The 20,006-nt window shown below is 44.5% G+C and overlaps 1 protein-coding gene and 1 pseudogene across 2 annotated transcripts in view; one reads left to right on the forward strand and one right to left on the reverse strand.

The window, feature by feature from the left end:
- LOC126260239 (unextended protein) overlaps positions 1–20,006 on the forward strand; it is a 504,460-nt gene that overhangs the window by 420,298 nt on the left and 64,156 nt on the right. The gene's annotated exons all lie outside the window — the stretch shown is intronic.
- LOC126212693 (5S ribosomal RNA) lies at positions 2,001–2,118 on the reverse strand (annotated as a pseudogene).

Below are 20,006 nucleotides of genomic sequence, written 5' to 3' on the forward strand. Positions count from 1 at the left end.
GGGGATGTTTCCAGAATGAGATTTTCACTCTGCAGCGGAGTGTGCTCTGATACGAAACTTCCTGACAGAGCACTTGTCCGCGAAAGGCAAAGGTCCCGAGTTAGAGTCTCGGTCCGGCACACAGTTTTAATCAGTCAGGAAGTTTCATATCAGCCCACACTCCGCTGCAGAGTGAAAATCTCACTCTCTAAAGTAATCCGTGTTTTAGTGAGAACAAACGTAGATTTATACACACTACACTGAGAGGGTATGTTGACACACTGTTAGCATTCAAAAGTGCTGGCCACTGTTTAATTCTTGTAGTATGCCGGGCATTGGAGTACAGTCTTTGGCAGCGATCCCGCTGTAAGGATACTGAAGCATAGACTGGTACAACGTCCTCTCCCTGTTTCTAGGGCGTAAAAACACGGACTACCGAGGCCTTTATTTCGCTCTACAGGTCAGTACTTCGATGTGAGCGACGAGTGAAACATTATGAGCTAATGCAGCAAGTGTTCAGAATATGACTACCACTAATTTTCTTTACCATTATGAATTGTATATTGTGAAAAGTATTTTATTGTTCTTTGATGATGCTGCACTTTACAGTAACACAAGTGTATAACGAGTAGCTCAGAAAGGACAGAAATTCACAATTTAACCTTATGGACGACTGGGAAAAACTTGAGAATAAATCCAAAAGCGAAATCAACCATTGAAGTATGTTGTCGTTGTCGTCGTCGTCGTCGTCGTCGTCGTTGCCTTCAATCCGAAGACTGGTTTGATGCAGCTCTCCACACTACTCTACCATGTGCAAGCATCTTCACCTTCGAGTAACTAGAACAACCTACACCCTTCTGAATCTGGTTACTTCCAACACTTCGTCTGACTCTAAAATTATTTACCCCCCACACTTCCCTGTAGCACTAAACTGCTGATGCCTTGAGGTCTCAGACTGTATCCTATCGGCCGATCCCTTCTTTTAGTTAAGTTGTGCCACAGATTTCTTGTGTCCCCAATTCTGTTCAGTACTTCATTAGTTACATGATCTACCAATCTAATCTTCAGCATTCTTCTGTAGCATCACATTTCGAAAGCTTCTATTCTCTTCTTGTCTGAACTGTTTGTCGTCCATGTTTCACTTCCATACATGCTCACACTCCAGATAAATGTCTTCAGAAAAGACTTCCTAACACGTAAGTCTATATTCAGTGATAATAAACTTCACTTTTTCAGAAATGCTTTTATTGCCGTTGCCAATCGACACTTTATATCTCTGTACTGCAGCTATCATAATTTATTTTGCTGCCCAAATAGCAAGACTCATCTGCTGCTGTAAGTGTCTCGTTTCCTAATCTAATTCCCTCGGCATCACCTAATTTCATTAGACAACATTCCATTATCCTTGTTCCACTTTTGTTGATGTTCATCTTACATCTTCGATTCAATACTCTGTCCATTCCGTTCAACTGCTCTTCCAAGTTCTTTGCTGTCTCCGACAGAACTGCAATGTCATCGGCAAACCGCAAGGTTTTTATTTCTTCTCTCTGATCTTCAATTCATACTTCGAATTTTTCTTTTGTTTGCTTTACTGGTTGCTCAATTTACAGATTGAACAACATCGGGGATAGGCTACAACCTAGTCTTACGCCTTTCTCAGCCACTGCTTCCCTTTCATGCCCATCGACTCTTGTAAGTGCCGTCTGGTTTCCGTACAAGTTGTAAATAGCCTTCCGCTCCCTGTGTTTTACCCCTGCTACCTTCAGAATTTCAAAGAGGAGTATATAATGTATCTATTATATACTAAACTAAACTCTTCACGAACAGGCCATGAAGGCCCAAAGGTACAGACCGGCCGCCGTGTCATCCTCAGCCCACAGGCGTCACTGGATGCGGACATGGAGGGGCATGTGGTCAGCACACCGCTCTCCCGGCCGTATGTCAGTTTACGAGACCAGAGCCTCTACTTCTCAATCAAGTAGCTCCTCAGTTTGCCTCACAAGGGCTGAGTGCACCCCACTTGCCAACAGCACTCGGCAGACCGGATGGTCACCCGTCCAAGTGCTAGCCCAGCCCGACAGCGCTTAACTTTGGTGATCTGACTGGAACCGGTGTTACCACTGCGGCAAGGCCGTTGGCATCTATTATATATAGTGTGTTACAATGTGCCGATATGTAAGAACTGAATGGGTTAATTGAAATTATATTATTTGCTGTAGCGTTTTCTAAGAAAATTTAGGGTTCAAATGGTTCAAAAATGGCTCTGAGAACTATGGGACTCAACTGCTGAGGTCATTAGTCCCCTAGAACTTAGAACTAGTTAAACCTAACTAACCTAAGGACATCACAAACATCCATGCCCGAGGCAGGATTCGAACCTGCGACCGTAGCGGTCTTGCGGTTCCAGACTGCAGCGCCTGTAACCGCACGGCCACTTCGGCCGGCTTCAAATGGTTCAAATGGCTCTGAGCACTATGGGACTTAACTGCTTAGGTCATCAGTCCCCTAGAACTTAGAACTACTTAAACCTAACTAACCTAAGGACATCACACACACCCATGCCCGAGGCAGGATTCGAACCTGCGGCCGTAGCGGTCGCGCGGTTCCAGAATGTAGCGCCTAGATCCGCTCGGCTACTCCGGCCGGCCAAAATTTAGGGAAAAATGCAAAATACAGGAGAGCAGTCTAAGATGTCTGAGTACTTAAAATGCTGGAAACAGTGGCAGAATTACACGACATATATTTTATTTCATCGTGACGTTACCAGCTTAATAATAAGATATCAAAGAGCGTACCAGTAAATATAACTCTGTCGCACGTGATACAGTGCTGAACTTACACGTCGGAGTAATGTGGGACGTTAACATCAGAACTCTGTCTTCTGATTAACTACTGAAGTTTTTGAGTAAGTGAAGCCGACACATTCGACGGCTTTGCGCCTCGACCTCGGGTTATGTTATGGCCTGGCCTTTCACCACAAACTTAATTCCATAAACCTGAAAAAATAATATCGAAGCAAAATAAACATTGTTAGAAACTTCCTAGCAGATTAAAACTGTGTGCTGGAAAGAGACTCTAACTGGGACCTTTGCCTTTCGCGGGCGAGTCTCGTTCTGCCAAACAGTTTTAATCTGCTAGGAAGTTTCATATCAACACACACTCTACTGCAGAGTGGAAAATTCATTCTTTAAACATTGTTAGTTTTGTGTTCTATCGCTGTTAGGTTCGTTAACATAGGCCCGTAGCGAGACAAATGCATATCGCAAATGACTAGCTGTGCTGCAGTAATTGCTATTGTTTTCGAAAGAGACGCTGCAGCTGGCCCGAGACGTGGCTGCTAACTTTTTTCACGCCTTGAATTTAGCCGGACGACAACGTTTTCGGTTTCGTAAGTACGCGTATTATCTCTCGCCTTAAGCAACGCGCGAGAGTGGAGATCAGTGCCAGGTGGTGGCATAGTTTTGGCACGTGCACGTGAGTTACGGGCGCCGTATTTCGCGCGCTTGCTCGCCTGACCCGCCGTATATCCGTCCCGCGCCAAGGCTGCACCCTTCCCCTGCCCCTCCCCCTCCCAACCCCCCACCACACCCCGGTTGCAGCCGTGATCGACCAGTCAGCGTCGCAAATCACTTGGCGCTGTTTGTTTTTCTGCGGTGCCGCGCCGGAAGACGCCTGTCGTCAGAACCAGCGTCAGCCCGTGCCTAACCGGGTCACCCATTGCTGCTTACGCCGCCGCGGCCTCAGTAGACTCTCTGCCGAGTTCCAGAGATTTCTGCCCGTCTGATGCGTCTGCTTAGAGTTCGCCCTTGGAGCGCCACTTCAGGCGGGTTAGCGTCTGTCACCAGCCGGCTTCCATTAGCGAGATTAAAATTAGCCGGAGCTCAGAGTTTGTTTTCCATCTTTTGATGGGAACGTGAAGAATTTCTTGAAATGCAAAATGTGTCTTGATCACTATGATCAGCTGCTCCTTAAAGAAAGAAAGAAAAAAAACTATGATAACTGGTCCGATCTCACAGATCGCCAGGTAGCTGCATAGCAAAGAAAAATATGAAAAAAAATTTGAAATCACGAAAATTAAAAAATTAAAATATTTCATCCACCTTTGAATAAAAAATATGCTTAAAGTAAAAAAAAAGCAGATCTGCATGCTTGATTATATATCATCGTAGTATTGCGTGGATGATTGTTTTACTGTCGTTGTTATTGCAATTAAAACAAAGCTGTAAAGAATCCGAAGTTTGGTTTGAATACCGCAGTGCCCTAACAGACATAGTTGTATTGGAGATGTTACACTCATGGTTTTCTCTGAGAATCGAACCTATAGTCCAACATGAATTCGAACCACGGCGCATGTTGCAATGTTTCGCATTAACAGACATCGCCGCCCATGAAATGAATGAAGAGTGACGAATAAAAATCCTGCGATTGACCAAGGACCGTTATTATTATTGTTATTATTATTAAAATCCACCCACATTAATTTTATTATCAAGTTCATTGGTTTCATCTACATGGATACTCTGCATATCACATTTAAGTGGCTGGCAGAGGGTTCATCGAAACTTCTTCACAACTCTTTATTATTCCAATCTCGTATAGCGCGCGGAAAGAACGAACACCTATATCTTTCCGTACGAGATCTGATTTCCCTTATTTTGTCGTGGTGATCGTTTCTCCCTATGTTGGTCGGCGTCAGCAAAATATTTTCGCATTCGGAGGAGAAAGTTGGTGATTGGAATTTCGTGAGAAGATTCCGCCGCAACGAGAAAGGCCTTTGTTTTAATGATGTCCACCGCAAATTCTGTATCATTTCAGTGACACTCTCTCCCCTATTTCGCGATAATGCAAAACGTGCAGCCCTTCTTTCAACTTTTTCGCCTTACTGCGGCAGTCCTATCCGGTAAGGATCCCACACCTCGCAGCAGTATTCTAAAAGAGGACGGACAAGCGTAGTGTACGCAGTCTCCGTAGTAGATCTGTTAAGTTTTCTAAGTGTCCTGCAAATAAAATGCAGTCTTTTGTTAGCCTTCCCCACAACATTTTCTTTGTGTTACTTCCAATTTCAGTTGTTCGTAATTGTAATTCCTAAATATTTAGTTGAATTTACAGCCTTTAGATTTGACTGATTTATCGTATAACCGAAGTTTCACGGATTTGTTTTAGCACTCATTTGGATGATCTGACACTTTTCGTTATTTAGGGTCAACTGCCAATTTTTGCACCATTCAAATATCTTTTCTAAATCGTTTTGAAATTTGTTTTGATCTTCTGATGACTTTACTAGTCGATAAACGATAGCGTCATCTGCAAACAGCTTAAGCCGGCTGCTCAGATAGTCTCCCAAATCGTTTAATGGTTGAGGAACAGCTAAGGGCCTATAACACTATTTGGAGAACGCCAGATATCACTTCTGTTTTATTCGATGACTTTCCGTCAGTTACTACGAACTGTGACCTCTCTGACAGGAAAATGGCGAATCGAGTGACGTAACTGAGACGACACAACTTCTCCTTTGCTATTGAGAGTCTAATGGTGGTGATAACTTCAAGGGCGACGAGGTAGGTCGGAGACTCCGCGTCAAGTGGACGTACTGTATGTAACAGGCTAGCAAGCTCCGCAATGAGCAGAACGCACTGTATCTTGCTATTTACTATAACAGAGGTGTGTTGTTTCAAGTACCTTGTGTCCTTGTGTATCATTTCAGTGGAAATAAGGGGCGGGCAGTGAGTCCTCTCGCACTATACGTTCATAACTTCAATGTACAAACACAGGAACCAGAGGCCAGCAGTGGAATAGTTTTCAACATTTTTTGACCCTACGAGTCGGATGGCCCAGGTAGGCACACTGAATGTAGGTTCAAGAATTTCTGACAAGAACTAGATTCTAATGGACAAGTTGACCTGCCCAGTTGCAAAATGCAGCAGCAGAAGCCATTAACAGTAGCAAATGTAACAGAATTAGACAGTAGCATCGTAAGATATGGTGACTTCATAGAGATATAGGAGACACTGCGTTCTCACTTAAATGTCGTCCGGCAGAATAGTGTGAACTGCAGGTGTCGACTACTCAATGGATCTAGTGATCTCGATCTCGCCGGCCGCGGTTGTCGAGCGGTTCTAGGCGCTTCAATCCGGAACTACGCGACTGCTACTGTCGCAGGTTCGAATCCTGCCTCGGGCATGGATGTGTGTGACGTCCTTAGGTTAGTTAGGTTTAAGTAGTTCTAAGTTCTAGGTGACTGATGACCTCAGATGTTAAGTTCCATAGTGCTCAGAGCCATTTGAACCATTTTTTGATCTCTCTCTCACGCACGCACACGGGCGCCCCCCCCCCCCCCCCCATACACAGTGTGTTATTCTTCACTACTATAGCAATATTTAATTCAATGGCTGACTGAAGGGATCGATTGGAGGAGTGACAGGTGAAAATCCTGGAGGTTGAACGTTACCCTTCAAAGCTAAGTACACTGGACGAGAAATTAGTGGAGGATTAGGAGTTATAGAGCTACCAACTTGCGCGGATGCTGAATGCTACGTTTCACCTGTTTTTCCAAATAGTTTGACATAATATATGGGATTAGCAACACTTGATTTAGTGGGCGTGTCGAGGTGTGTTAGATCGCCTGTTCGTTCGACAAAGTAGGAAGGTACGCGTGGAGGCTTTTGCACAGGACTGTAGTCCTCTTGGAAGATGATGTCCTCAGCGTGAGGATGTAGAAGAAAAGATAACACTTGCTCTGCAGAATGGTGAATTAACATCTTTGTGCGTGTTCACGATAACCTGAATAAGCGAGCCCAAGTTATGGCACGAATAACACCCCCAGAAGATAACAGAACCACGGAACGGGCTAACGTCTTTATTGGGCTGGTGGCACACTCGACGCCCAGAACCATCTGAATAAACGGAAAATCATGACTCGTAGGTGTACTCTACTCGCTTCCAGTCACTTTTTGTGCAGTTTGTGTCGTTCAGCCCCGCAGAGAGCAGCAGGTTCATGCCCCCCCCCCCCCCCCCCTCCCGCTTACGGGAGGCAGCCCGCATTGCCACCCGCGCCGTCCCCGCCAGTCACATCGCACGCTATTCGTTGGTTTCTTTCGCCAGTCGACTCGAATGAATAGAGTTACGGAGTAGTTGTACTTTCCTATGTAGCACGCGAGTTCGCGTCATCGTACTTCATACGTTTCTGTGTGGCACATAGATAGCTAACGCATACCTACGAGAAAAGTTGCGGCTATTCTAGTGATATCGATACGTTATTCTGTGTGGCATTTGTTCGAGAGAAGTCGCGAATACTCTACTGATTTCTTTTACAGAGAACCTTCGATACGTAGCGTTATAAATACGGACTATTGGCCGAATAGGAAGCTAGTTTATATTCAGAAGCAGAAATACCGGGTGATCAAAAAGTCAGTATAAATTTGAAAACTGAATAAATCACGGAATAATGTAGATAGAGAGGTAGAAATTGACACACATGCTTGGAATGACATGGGATTTTATTAGAACCAAAAAAATACAAAAGTTCAAAAAATGTCCGACAGATGGCGCTTCGTCTGATCAGAACACTAATTAGTATAACAAAGTAAGACAAAGCAAAGATTATGCTCTTTACAGGAAATGCTCAATATGTCCACCATCATTCCTCAACAATAGCTGTAGTGGAGGAATAATGTTGTGAACAGCACTGTAAAGCATGTCCGGAGTTATGGTGAGGCATTCGCGTCGGATATTGTCCTTCAGCATCCCTAGAGATGTCGGTCGATCACGATACATTTGCGACTTCAGGTAACCCCAAATCGCACGGACTGAGGTCTGGGGACCTGAGAGGCCAAACATGACGAAAGTGGCGGCCGAGCACACGATCATCACCAAACGACGCGCGCAAGAGATCTGTCACGCGTCTAGCAATTTTTTTTTTTTGTTCTAATAAAACCCCATGTGATTCCAAACACGTGTCAATTTTTACCTCTCCATCTACATTATTCCGTGGTTTATTAAGTTTTCAAATTTATACAGACTTTTTGATCACCCGGTATTACGACTGAAGAATGAATAAGTGTGCGTCTACCTGCATCTATTACTACAGTAGAAAGAAGTTTCTCAACATTACGGCTGAGGTCGACAATGGAGGAGGATCGACTTAATGGCTTAGCTCTTTTGAGCACTCACCCTGTCATTTATTGTCCTCTCTACGGTGTAATTAACCAATTTGCCAGGGACAATAGGCGCATAGAATTCATCATTTAAGGAAGAGAACCACAACATTAACTTTTTTATATCATAAGATGGCACTGTCTTGTACATGTGTGTGATCAGTTTAAATAAAACTTTCTTAAACTTAGCTTGTGACTCGATTATTTTTTTACTACAGTAAAAGAAAACGTAGCTCAAGATATCTTTAGCGCCCCCATCTTGAGGTTTTTCTGTATCCGCCACTGACATGCCCGACTTCAAATGTCCATTGTCTTTAGTTCCGTTCCCAGCATTAGCTCGGAAACTGTTTAAGATAGACCTGGTTCACTGACAGCAGCAATTCCTGTCATGTGTGAAACAGAACGTCATTGACATGGAGCGACGCTAGTCTCCGGTGCCAGGCGTTTACGATCTTTTTACGACCACTATTTCTTAAGCCGCGAGTGGTACACCAGTCGAGACAGAGATGTTAGACACCCCACGTTGGTACATCAATAAATGCGACACCCTCACTCACGGTGTGGTCATGGCCATGTCCAGAGACGATAGCTTCTTTCGGCTACTGTCACATATCCACGTCGATCCATCTTAATTCATAGATTACATACAAGTGACTGGTACATGCACACAATTTCACTGCCATGACTTGAGACAGCGGTGGAGTGTTACGTGACCGTGTGTACAAATTCAACACCGTCTTGAACGCCCCAAATCGACCAGTGTGTTCCTTGAAGTGGGTGACTAAATTTTTATCCACTGACCTTATTTTAACTGCGGTAGCGAGCTGTGGAAAGTGTTTTCCTCACACTGGAGATACTTGCTCGAAGCAGTCATCCTTGACACCGCCCGATAAAGATAGTACCATTATCCCTTTGATGGCTCAAATTTATTTTGCGTATGCACTGACGGAAAAAATCACAACACCAAAAAGTAATCAGTGCAGAGTAATAAAATTTTGGGAATGCACCTGTCTGGGTAAGACATTTAAGTAATTAACATTCCAAGATCACAGCACAGGATAAGGCATTGCAAATGTGAATGCTGGTACATTAATAACCGGTCTAACACACAGAGTGTTGCAAGTAAGCATGAAAAAGCAGATGTTTTGTGTTGTACACATGGCGGATATCAGTTTGTGGGAAGAACTTCCTTGCCAGTTGCACGTGGTCGGTCAGTGCAGGGACTGTTAATGCTGTTTCGTGGACGACGCAGAAACTGCCGTCCGGTGATGTCCCATATGTGCAGCTCTGGAGACACATCCGGTGATCGAGCAGGCCAAGGCAGCATGTCTACACTCTGTAAAGTGTCTTGGATTACAACAGCGGTAAGATGGCGGGCGTTATCCAGTTGGAAAACACTCCACGGGAATGCTGTTAATAAATGGCATCATAACAGGTCGAATCATCAGACTAAGGTACAATTTTGCAATCAGGGTGCGCGGGATAACCACGAGAATGCTCCTGCTGTCATACGAAATCATATCCAGAACCGTAACTCCAGGTGTAGGTCCAGTGTGTGTCGCATGCAGACAGGTTGGTTGCAGGCCCTCGACTGGCCTACTTCTAATCAACACACGACCATCACTGGCTCCGAGGCAGAACCAGTTTTCATGAGATAGACCAACAGACTTCCACCCTGCCCTCTCACCAGCTTACCCTTGACACCACTGAAGTCGCAAATGGCGCTGATACGGGATCAGTGGAATGCACGCTGCAGCGCATCTGGTTCGGAACCGCTCTTGAAGTAACCGATTTGTAACAGTTCGTTGTGTCACTGTGGTGGCAATTACCGCTCAAACTGTTGCTGCAGGTGCAGTACGATGCGACAGAGCCATACACCGAACACGATGGTCTTCCCTCGTGCTACTGCCACGTGGCCGTCCGGAGTCTAGTCTTCTTGCGGCTGTACATCCTCGTGAGCACCGCTGCCAGCAGTCTGGTACATTGGCTATATTCCTGCCAAGTCTTTCCGCAGTATCGCAGAAGGAACATTCAGCTTCCCGTAGACCTATTACACGATCTCGTTCAAAATCACTGAGATTTTGGGTGATAATGGTGTCTTTGTCACTGTAAAATTATTCTTGAATATCAGTCACCACCCCTACAGCGAGTATTTGATGATGATGATGATGATGATGATGATGATGATGATGATGATTATGATGATGAAGACAACAACATCCAGTCATCTCGAGGCAGGGAAAACCCCTCACCCCGCCGGTAATCAAACCCGGGACGCCGTGCGCGGGAAGCGAGAACGCTACCTCAAGACCACGAGCTGCGGACGAGTATTTAAAGCAAACGTTATTTTCAACCTCATAGTGGCTTACTAGCGCAACTCTTACCGCGACTGGCCCAAAATGTAAGTATACTTCATCTTTCAGATGTAGAAAAACACCTACCAACTTTCGTTTATGTCTCACAACCCCTTCTCGGTGTTGCGATTTTGTTCTGTCAGTGTATTTGGAAAAATAAAAGGTCAAAAACGGTCTTCCTTTAGGATAAATAATACACTTTTACTATCAAAAGAATTTTAAGCCGATGAGTTTTGAAAATCGATGTAGTGGGGGACGTGTGTACGGCAAACTTAACTCGATCCATGGATTTTCAAAGTTAAATTTTTGTTTGTAGGATAATTTTACCAGGATGGAAAATGGGGGGGAGGGGGGTATAACAAATCCGTATCAAAGCACATTTATTCTCGTGGACGATGAAAAACATGAAATGTACGATCTAAGTTTTGAACATAAAGGATAAAGACGGCTTTTTTAACACACATCAATGTTTTCTACACACTATGAAGTTTTCTGGGGCATATACGTCTCGCTAAATACAATTTATATAGAAACCAGCTAAGTTACTTAGGAGTGTAGTAATGTTTTCTAAAAAAAAGTCTATCGTGCGTAATAGAAGACTGTTGTTTACTTCAGACATTCTTAGACTGGAGAATATGATCATTCGATCTGAGTCTCGTGAAAGAGAGACACTGTAAACACAGGCCGACCCATTTAATCGCTCATAACCTTCTGTATATCCTCTCCATGCTCCGTAGAATTTTTCTCAAAGTTCCGAAAGGGTGCCTGCTAGCACTAGAAATATGAACGATAGAAGCATTACTTTGGAACATACGTGTCCCATCACCCACGGAAGGGTTAAACTGCTCGCTACGCAGGTTATTCCTCTGCGACATTGATGCTAATTTATAAAGATGTGTGGCGAAAGTGTTAGGATGAGTTCTAGCTCTTGGCTTCTGTCGATTACTAGGTCTACAAATAGACGGAAGCAGATTGCTTAGAGCCTGCTGCACTTACCTAGTCTTCACGTATCTTCAGTTGGGGCACAGCATCGTCATATGGAATAACTTGTGAAACATTTGTCCTGTAATGAACTGAGTTGTCAGAACGACCTGATACGAGGGATCTCACCATCACTAGTCTTACATCTTTCAGGCATTGAAGGTAACATACAGCAAACACTAAATATACCACAAATGTAAACAATATTTGCTTAAGAGAACGCGTTGGACCTTGCATACATTTTTAATTAGCCCTTTTAACTGAGAGTACTTTCCAGTGCTTCTCGGCAGCTGAGAGTAGCAGAGATAGGGAAGAGCAGTTCCATCGACCAGCGCATAAAGCGTATGCACTAAAGTGCCGTAAGCCCGTGTCCCAACCTAGATCATAAACATAAATCTAAGGATGCGTGACGTAGTGGCTATATCAGTGCAGCTGTCTCGACCTATCACTGTCACGGAATGTCCCATATAGATGTCGGGTAAGGGCGATGGTGTAACGGGCTGACGCACTGTCTGTTTTCATTTATGCAGTGTTCTTATTACTAAGGATTCATTCTTAGGTGTATTGATAGTTCGAACTGTAAAAATCTTGGACAACTCTTTCCTACCAGGGGTACTTGCTGCAGAAAGTATACAGCACATTCTTTTGGCAGAAGAAGCTGTACGAATACCCCTAGTTGCGCGTGTCTTATACACTTAAGTAGCACCTAGCGAAACCTAAACAAGTGCCACTCTTGGCTGATAATAGTGTACCCAAATCGCATTTGACGAGTCATACAGTCGAAACTTCGGAATGTATTGTCAAGAACTGTCTTCTTCTTTTCCCTGGCGTTTGTCTCGTCAAGTACACGGTTCGCATTTTCGGGATTTGGCAAATTTTAGTTCATTAATTAACTCCGTGGCCTGGTGCCCTCTGTGCCGCCACAGTTGTCAAGGTAACCTAAGGAAGGCACGTCGTGTGCGCCATCTGTCTGTGAACTGTGTAAACTTTGTTTTGCGTGTTATCGATTTTATCTGTTTGTGTATCGTATTCTCTGAAGGCGGAGTTTGGGGACCAGCCCAGCATTTACCTAAACAAGCGTGGGAAACAGCCTGCAAACAGCACTAAGGTGTGCCACTGTACCGGCCTTCGGCGTTAATCCGCGGCGCGGATGAGATCTTTATGTGGCTCACCTCCCTGTCTCGCAAACTAGCGTGTTACAATATACGAGCATAGCTGTTACAGGTGTCTGAAAAAAAAAGCGAGAGTATGCGTACAGCAAGATAACACTGACAGGAAAGGATCGAACAGTACGCAATACAAAAAAACTTTTACTGGATAGTCAAGTTCTTAAAGAAAATGCTGTAATGCAAGGATTGACGCGATCAAAGGTCAAGCAGGACAACTGGTGACAGATGAAAGGAAAGCTGTGGAGGAATGGGAAAACTGTTTCGACAATCTCATGAATGTGGACGACACCATCGACAGCATTACGACAGCAGCATAAGAATAAGAATTGCACGGAGAAGATAGAGTAGTAATACCAACAGCGGAGAATGAACTGCTGGACATGGGGCAGACGTAGGAGAAGCCAAAAAATTCTGAAGAGAGGAAAGACGCCAGAAATAGGTGCCATACCTGCAGAGATGCTAAAAGGGTGTAAGAGGTATACTACAAGAGATAGTGCACCACCTAATCTGTTTAATTTGAAGGGGAGAAATGATCCCAACAGAATGGGAGCAGTTTGTCGTCTGCCCCATACTAAAGAAAGGAGACCCAATAAGATGCAGCAACCATAGAGGAATTACCTTCTGTACACAACTTGAAAGATCCTGAGTATGTTGTTTCTGAAACGGTGAGTAGGTGCTTGGATTCCAACAAGCTGGGTTTAAAAAGGGAAAGTCAACCGCAGACAAACTGTGTATAATAAGGCTAATGTTGGCAGAAAACTGGGAATCTCACACAGATATTGACTGTCTTTTTGTGTACTTCCAAAAAGCGTATGATAGTCTGAATAGACAATCGATATGGCGGAACTGGAAAGGACGCAGCCTTCTAGTAAACCAATAAAACAGAAGTATGTATGCAAGAGAGAACGTGCACGGTGAAGAAAATGGAAAAATGTCAGAGAAATTCGAGGTAAAGAGTGGAGTGCGACAAGGAGACTGCTTCTTCCGCCTTGTGTTGAATCTAGTTCGTCAAAGAGTGCTGAGAAAGTCAACAAGCCTGGAGGCAGGAATACAGCTGGGTGGCAGGATCAAAACCTTGGCCTATGCGAACGACGTAGCTCTAATAGCACAGAATGAGCAACGTCCGATTCAGTTGGCAAGAGTGTTAATGGAAGAGACAATGAGAGCAGACCTGCAGATGAGTATGGTTAAGATTAAATACCTCGTCATGAACAGAGAGAACGATGACACACCTCCAGATGCGCCTGGTAAAGTCTGAAAAGTGTAAAAGAGTTCGAATATCATGCGGCACAAATGAGTGAAAGGAATGAGATGGTCCAGGAAATAACGGCAAGAATCCAGACAGGAAAGAAATCATGGTTTGCACTCTGAAAGCTGCTAGTCCCGGTTTCTATCGAGATCCACAAAGATTGGGATCTGGACAGCAGTAATACAACCTGTCCTCCTGTACGGAGCAAAGACCTGGGCTATAACACAAAAGATAGAAATAAAACTCCTGACATTTGAGAATGGTGTTCTAAGACAGATTTTTGAGGAATGAAGGATGGAGACGAGTGGAGATAAAGGAAAGATTGCGAACTGGAGCAGTTGTACAAATCGCTGGTCGTTGTGGCGCTGACTAGAGAGAGACGACTTAGATAGTATGGGTGCATAATGCATCGAGAAGGCCAGATCCCGAGGCAGGTGTTGCAAGAAGACATCAGAGGCAATAGGCCGAAGGGAAGACCACGGCTGAGATGGATTGCCGGGCCAGAGAGGATATGTGTGTGATGGTACTAGCTGCCCGCCCGGTTAGCCGTGCGGTCTAACGCGAATGCGGGTAGGTTCCCCTTATTCCGCCTCAGTTACACTATGTCGGCGATTGCTGCGCAAACGCTATCTCCACGTACGGGAACACCATAATTACTCTACCACGCAAACATTTGGGGTTACAATCGTCTAGTGCGAGACGTTCCCGGGGGAGTTCATTGGGGGCCGAACCGCACAATAACCCTGAGTTCGGTGTGGGGTGGCGGTGGAGTGAGTGGACTGCTGTATCCTGTTGTGGGGTTGTGAGCCACTGAGGGTTAGGTCGAGGACGAAGTCTCTCCGTCGTTGCTAGGTCCCCGGTTTCAATACAGTGGTACTAGCCGGGGGAGACTACATGGGCCGAGGAAGATGGAGGGGGGTGATTGACGAGACCAAAAACCGACTGTGGTTTGTGTGGCAAACATTGTAAGTAAAGCTGTGGATTTTTATTAAGTTTAAAGAAACTTGCTGACATTTTAAATCTTGATGTACGTAATGATTAGGGATTGTGAAAATGTCTCCGTATATCAGCATTTGCGACGAGTAAAAAGTTTATTGAACCTCCATAAATAAATACTTCCCACTTTCTTGCTGTCTGCTTCGCGCGCCCGAGTGTTGACCCTATAGTTACAGGGGCCCGCATGAATAAGAGAAATGCTATTGCGGATATTAAAAATATGCGAACCTCTTAAATCCATTCAACAATCACGATCTCTGCCGGTAGGATTGCGCCTGGCCTGAATCTTCGTCTGATAGTCGACCCCGTAATTCACATTCCATTGACCGAGAAAGTAGTGTGTTCATGATCTCAATTATATAAAGTTTACCTCATATTTTTGATATGTCCCTCTACTTAAAACTTTCTGTTGCAGTCACTGAAATGCATTTCGTTGAATTTTCTGGAATATTTCCGCAACACTTCGGAGTCAGTAAAGTCGTCTTTGCAATCAAGCCGTACATACTGTTAGACGTACTAGTTGCTGAAGTGGCATCAAATAAAGACTAGCACTAGGCAGCCAAACAACCGCAGGAGGGGCCTGTCGGCCAATGATGCCAAACTATCGTTTCGTTTTCATAGTTACTCGTCGTAAATGCTGCTACACGGAGACATTTTCACAATCCCTATTCTTTATGTACATCAGGATTTAAAATGTCAGCAAGTTTCCTTAAACTTAATTAAAATCCGCAGCTTTACTTACTATGTTTGCGACACAAACCACAGCCGGTTTTTGGTCTCGTCAATCAGCCTCCTCCATCTTCCTCAGTCCATGTAGTCTTCCCCGGCTGTTGCCATCATACACACATCCTCTCTGGCCCTCGGAATCCATCTCAGCCGTGGTCTTCCCCTCGCCCTATTGCCCCTGATGTCTTCTTGCAACAGCTGCCTCGGGATCTGGCCTTCTCGATGCATTATGTGCCCATACTACCGAAGTCTCCTGTTTCTAATCACCACCACAGTGACCAGAGATTTGCACAACTCCCGCAGTTCGCTTTTTTTCCTTTATCTCAACTTGTCTCCAGCCTTCATTGCCTCAAAAATCTATCTTTCATAGTTTACGTTAATTTCATCACACTATTAAATCATTTGAACTTGCTTATTTCTCAGCGCAAAGAGCGATGGCTACTGTACATGTAAACATACTTAAGAGATACGTTGATAATTTCAATAATTGTATACGAAACATTATTTATAGAGAGATGCGTACGGAACTCTTAATACTGACACAGCTCTTCGGCAACCCAAAATAATTATCTTTCCGGATGTCCGCAGATACGCCAGCGCAGTCTTCTATCGGCAAAGTAACTACTGCTGCATTACGGCTGATATCCACGAATATCCGCATGTGCCCAAAAATCTAGCTATGGTGCTTCCGGTAACCTACCAGACCATCCGCCTTCTCGAGGATAGCTGAGTAAAGCCCTCTCCAGTGTGGGTCACACTGCATCTCCCAGTTGAACACAGCAGGTCAATGTGGGACGTAAAGAACTGTCACCAAGATATGAAGAACCAGCACATCACCGCCGATGGTGAGCGAACCTCTTTACTGCTGGTTGTTCAGCGTGAGAGTGCTGTGGTGAACGCTGAAACTGTCGTATTTTATGCAAACTACTCGCTCTTTCGATTTAATAGCCGTGTTCTCCAGATCAAGCTGCATAGTGCGGGAAGCAGATCTCAGCTACTGAACTTAGGTCGCTTATTTCCAGGATGCTCTTTATCTTGCAGTAACATGACAGTATGTTAGAATGTTCGCCTACACACAAAAAATGTACTTGCATTGTGTATAAATGCGAAGCTGACCTTAAACATAAATAAAAGTGTTGTTGATCCGGTCTTAAATTGGAAAGCTGATCTAATGCAGCTCTCCACACTTTTCTATCCTTTCTAAGTTTCTCAGTCTCCGAATAACTGATGCAGCCTTCATCCACTGAACTTGCTCACTGTATTCATCCCTTGGCTGCACTCGACAGTTTTTGCCCTTTCACACTTCCATCCATTACCAAACCGACGTTTCCTTGTGTCAAACTGTGCCATAAAACATTCAGTGATTCTTTTTCTTCTTTTTTGTTATCAGTAACGAGATCAAGTACAGAAAAGAAATAGCAAGTTATGCGTAATGAGGCTTGAATTCACCATTTTGAACCCGGGTGCAGAAGACAAAGCATGAAATGGAAGCTCGCCAGCTCACCTGTCCGAAAGAAATTCAGAAGGTAAGAATCAGCGGGAAGTCATGTTGATCGTCTTTTGGGATACCCACGGAGTTATTTTTGTGATTATTTGGAAGGTCAGTGTACAATAAACAGTGCCTACTACTCAAACATGCTGATGAACAAAATAAAGCCAGCAATGAGAGATAAAGGTCGAGAAGCAAAGAAAGGCGCGATATTGGTACATGACGTAGCTTATCCCGCACAGCTGACTCAAGAAACCACCGAAAAAATGGGATGGGAGGTACTACCTCATCTTCCCTACAGTGTAGATTGGCTCCCTTAGATTTTAATTTATTTGGTTCACTCAGAGGCATTACTTAGAAAAAAATCCCGTGATAACGAGGTCAAAGAATTTTGGGACAAGTGTATTTGTTCTGGTGGGGTTCTGTTGAGCAGTAGTAAAAGCCTCATTTTGTAAAAATGCAATGTTTTCCCACATTAGTTTATCTCTCTAGTTATTGAATGTCCCTCGTTCAGTATACAATATACTGTTTTTACCTAGGTGTACGGGGAACAACTCGGACATAGGCAGTTTCGAGTCGCGACCTCACACACTGACCGAAATGGAAGACGTGTAAGTGAAGAAACGAAAGAAATTAAGTTTGTACAGTTCCTTGATTGCCACAGTTTCGGCAGACTCGTTGCACGTTTTCTGGTTATATGGCCCAGGGTCTGCGCACGGCGGGAAGTCTTGCCGCGTGGTAGGCTGTATCCGGCGTTAGCATCTTCCCTCTATTCCTGGCACCGTGCGCTGGACGCCAGCCAACCAGCTGCCACGCTCGTCACGGATGATGTGGCGTAACCCGGTCATAGACGACGCAAATGCCGGTGATCGGGTCGAAGCTGATGACGTAGTTTCTTTCTCCCACTGTGTTTCGCCCCTCCGATAAGAGAAATGGGACAAAGAGTAGGGAACTTGGAACCGAACATGAAAACACTGAGACAGTAACACTACGTGCTATACAGAGCAATGATATAATGCCCACATGAACAGAACGTTTTTGCACATACTGATGACATTGCAGTATTGGCATAGTCGGAAGCCTAGACGGTGGAGGTAATAAGAAACGTAGCCCACCCAGGACGCATACTATGTTGCCCTGATAACTAACGCTTCGAACACGGAAGTGATGGTGCTGTCCAGAGGCGCAGTGCAGAGAGCCTCCACTGCAAGCTGGTCATCTAAGTGTGGCTGGCGTAGAAAACGTGAACCACTCGCGTGCCCGGTTCGACAACAGCAAATTAAAGCCGGAGATAAAACAGCCGATTATTACTGTGTCTAGAACATACTTCAACATGAAACATAAGATTCAAACGTGCGCCCTCTCACAAAGTGGGACTCGAGTCGTGTAATGGAATAACACCTCCAGTAGCGCTACATCGAACACACACATTGCGGATTACAAAGGACGACGATACGAAACTGTTAGTACTTGAAGATAAACATCTTGAAATCTTTGTCCAATTGTGAGATGTGGATGGCTGGAGAATAGGAAAACTGTGAACTGTACGGATTGATGTGTCAACCTAGAATTATCCAGGAAAAAAGGCAAGGCGACTTCAGTGAGCACGGAACGTGCTTCGCATGCCCGATTACAATACAGTCAAAGCAGTGCTTGTGGGGAAACCCGAAGAAACAAGACCGCTTGGCAAACCCAAGAAATCATCGATTGCTCAAAGAAGTCCTACGATAGGCAATGCTGTCACTGGAGGCAAAATTTGAAGACGGCATATAACTTTCATGGTCAATAAATGCAATGCCGGAATAAGAAATTTTGCTGTTATGAGCATTGAAGCGGCGTGGTCTAGGGCGTCTTGTCACGGTACGCGCAGCTACCCCCGTTGGACGTTAGAGTCCTCCCTCGGGCATGGGTGTGTGTGTTGTCCTTAGAGTAAGTTAGTTTAAGTTAGATTAAGTAGTGTGTAAGCCTAGCGACCGATAACCTCAGCAGTTTGGTCCCATAAGGTCTTACCACAAATTTCCAAATTTTGAACATCGTATTTGTAACTGTAGACATTGTTTCTATGCCTGGTCCCGCTGACGAGTATACGAGGGTCACACTTAAAATGATGGGCAACCTTTTGTTACAACTTCACTTCCAAAAAGGTAATGGAACGACTGCGTTATCGAAATATACAGCTTCTTCATTGTGTGTTAATACATTCATCTTCATTGACTTCTACAGTTTGATCAAAGGCTATATTTACAAAATGGTCGACGTCGATGTTCCATTTCGTTAACATGCTGTTATTCAATATCATCTTAAGGAGAAACCACCTCTTTGTGAAATTCATCTCAGACTTGCATGTGGAGCAGAATGCTTGGCTACTAGTAGTGACAAGAGATGGGTGGAACGTTTGAGAAATGGAAACAAGAGCCTGCAGGAAAAGTATTCCATGCGGTTTTGGGATTGCAGCCGAATGACATCGACTTCCTGCGGCCTTGTGGCAAGATGTCGAAGTTATCTGGCTGGAATCCCGAAACCTATTGAAATACTCATTACGCCGGGAAAAGTTCAAGATACACTTCCAAGAGAAGCCTCATAACGGTCGCCCTCGAAATGCCTCCGCTATATGCTAAAAGGGAAGACCTGCCGAGTTTGAGAGTACAGGCGTCAAACTGCAACAAAACTTGAAATATTACATAGCGCAGTGCAAGAAATACTTCATTCGAGTTTGAGGGTAAGTTTGTGCTCGTCGGGCAATGAAAGCGATCCCTTTAGGATTCGCTCTCAGAAAAGTAGACAAGGACAGCACTGTCTGTCGGGGAAAGATACGGATAGGACCTTCTGGAACGCAGAAGATTGCGTTCTGGTAGATTTTTTATAACCTGCACAGACCATAAATGCTGGGTTCTGCATCCAGATGCTTTC

Source organism: Schistocerca nitens, chromosome 1, assembly GCF_023898315.1.
Source record: "Schistocerca nitens isolate TAMUIC-IGC-003100 chromosome 1, iqSchNite1.1, whole genome shotgun sequence".
Lineage (NCBI taxonomy): Eukaryota > Metazoa > Arthropoda > Insecta > Orthoptera > Acrididae > Schistocerca > Schistocerca nitens.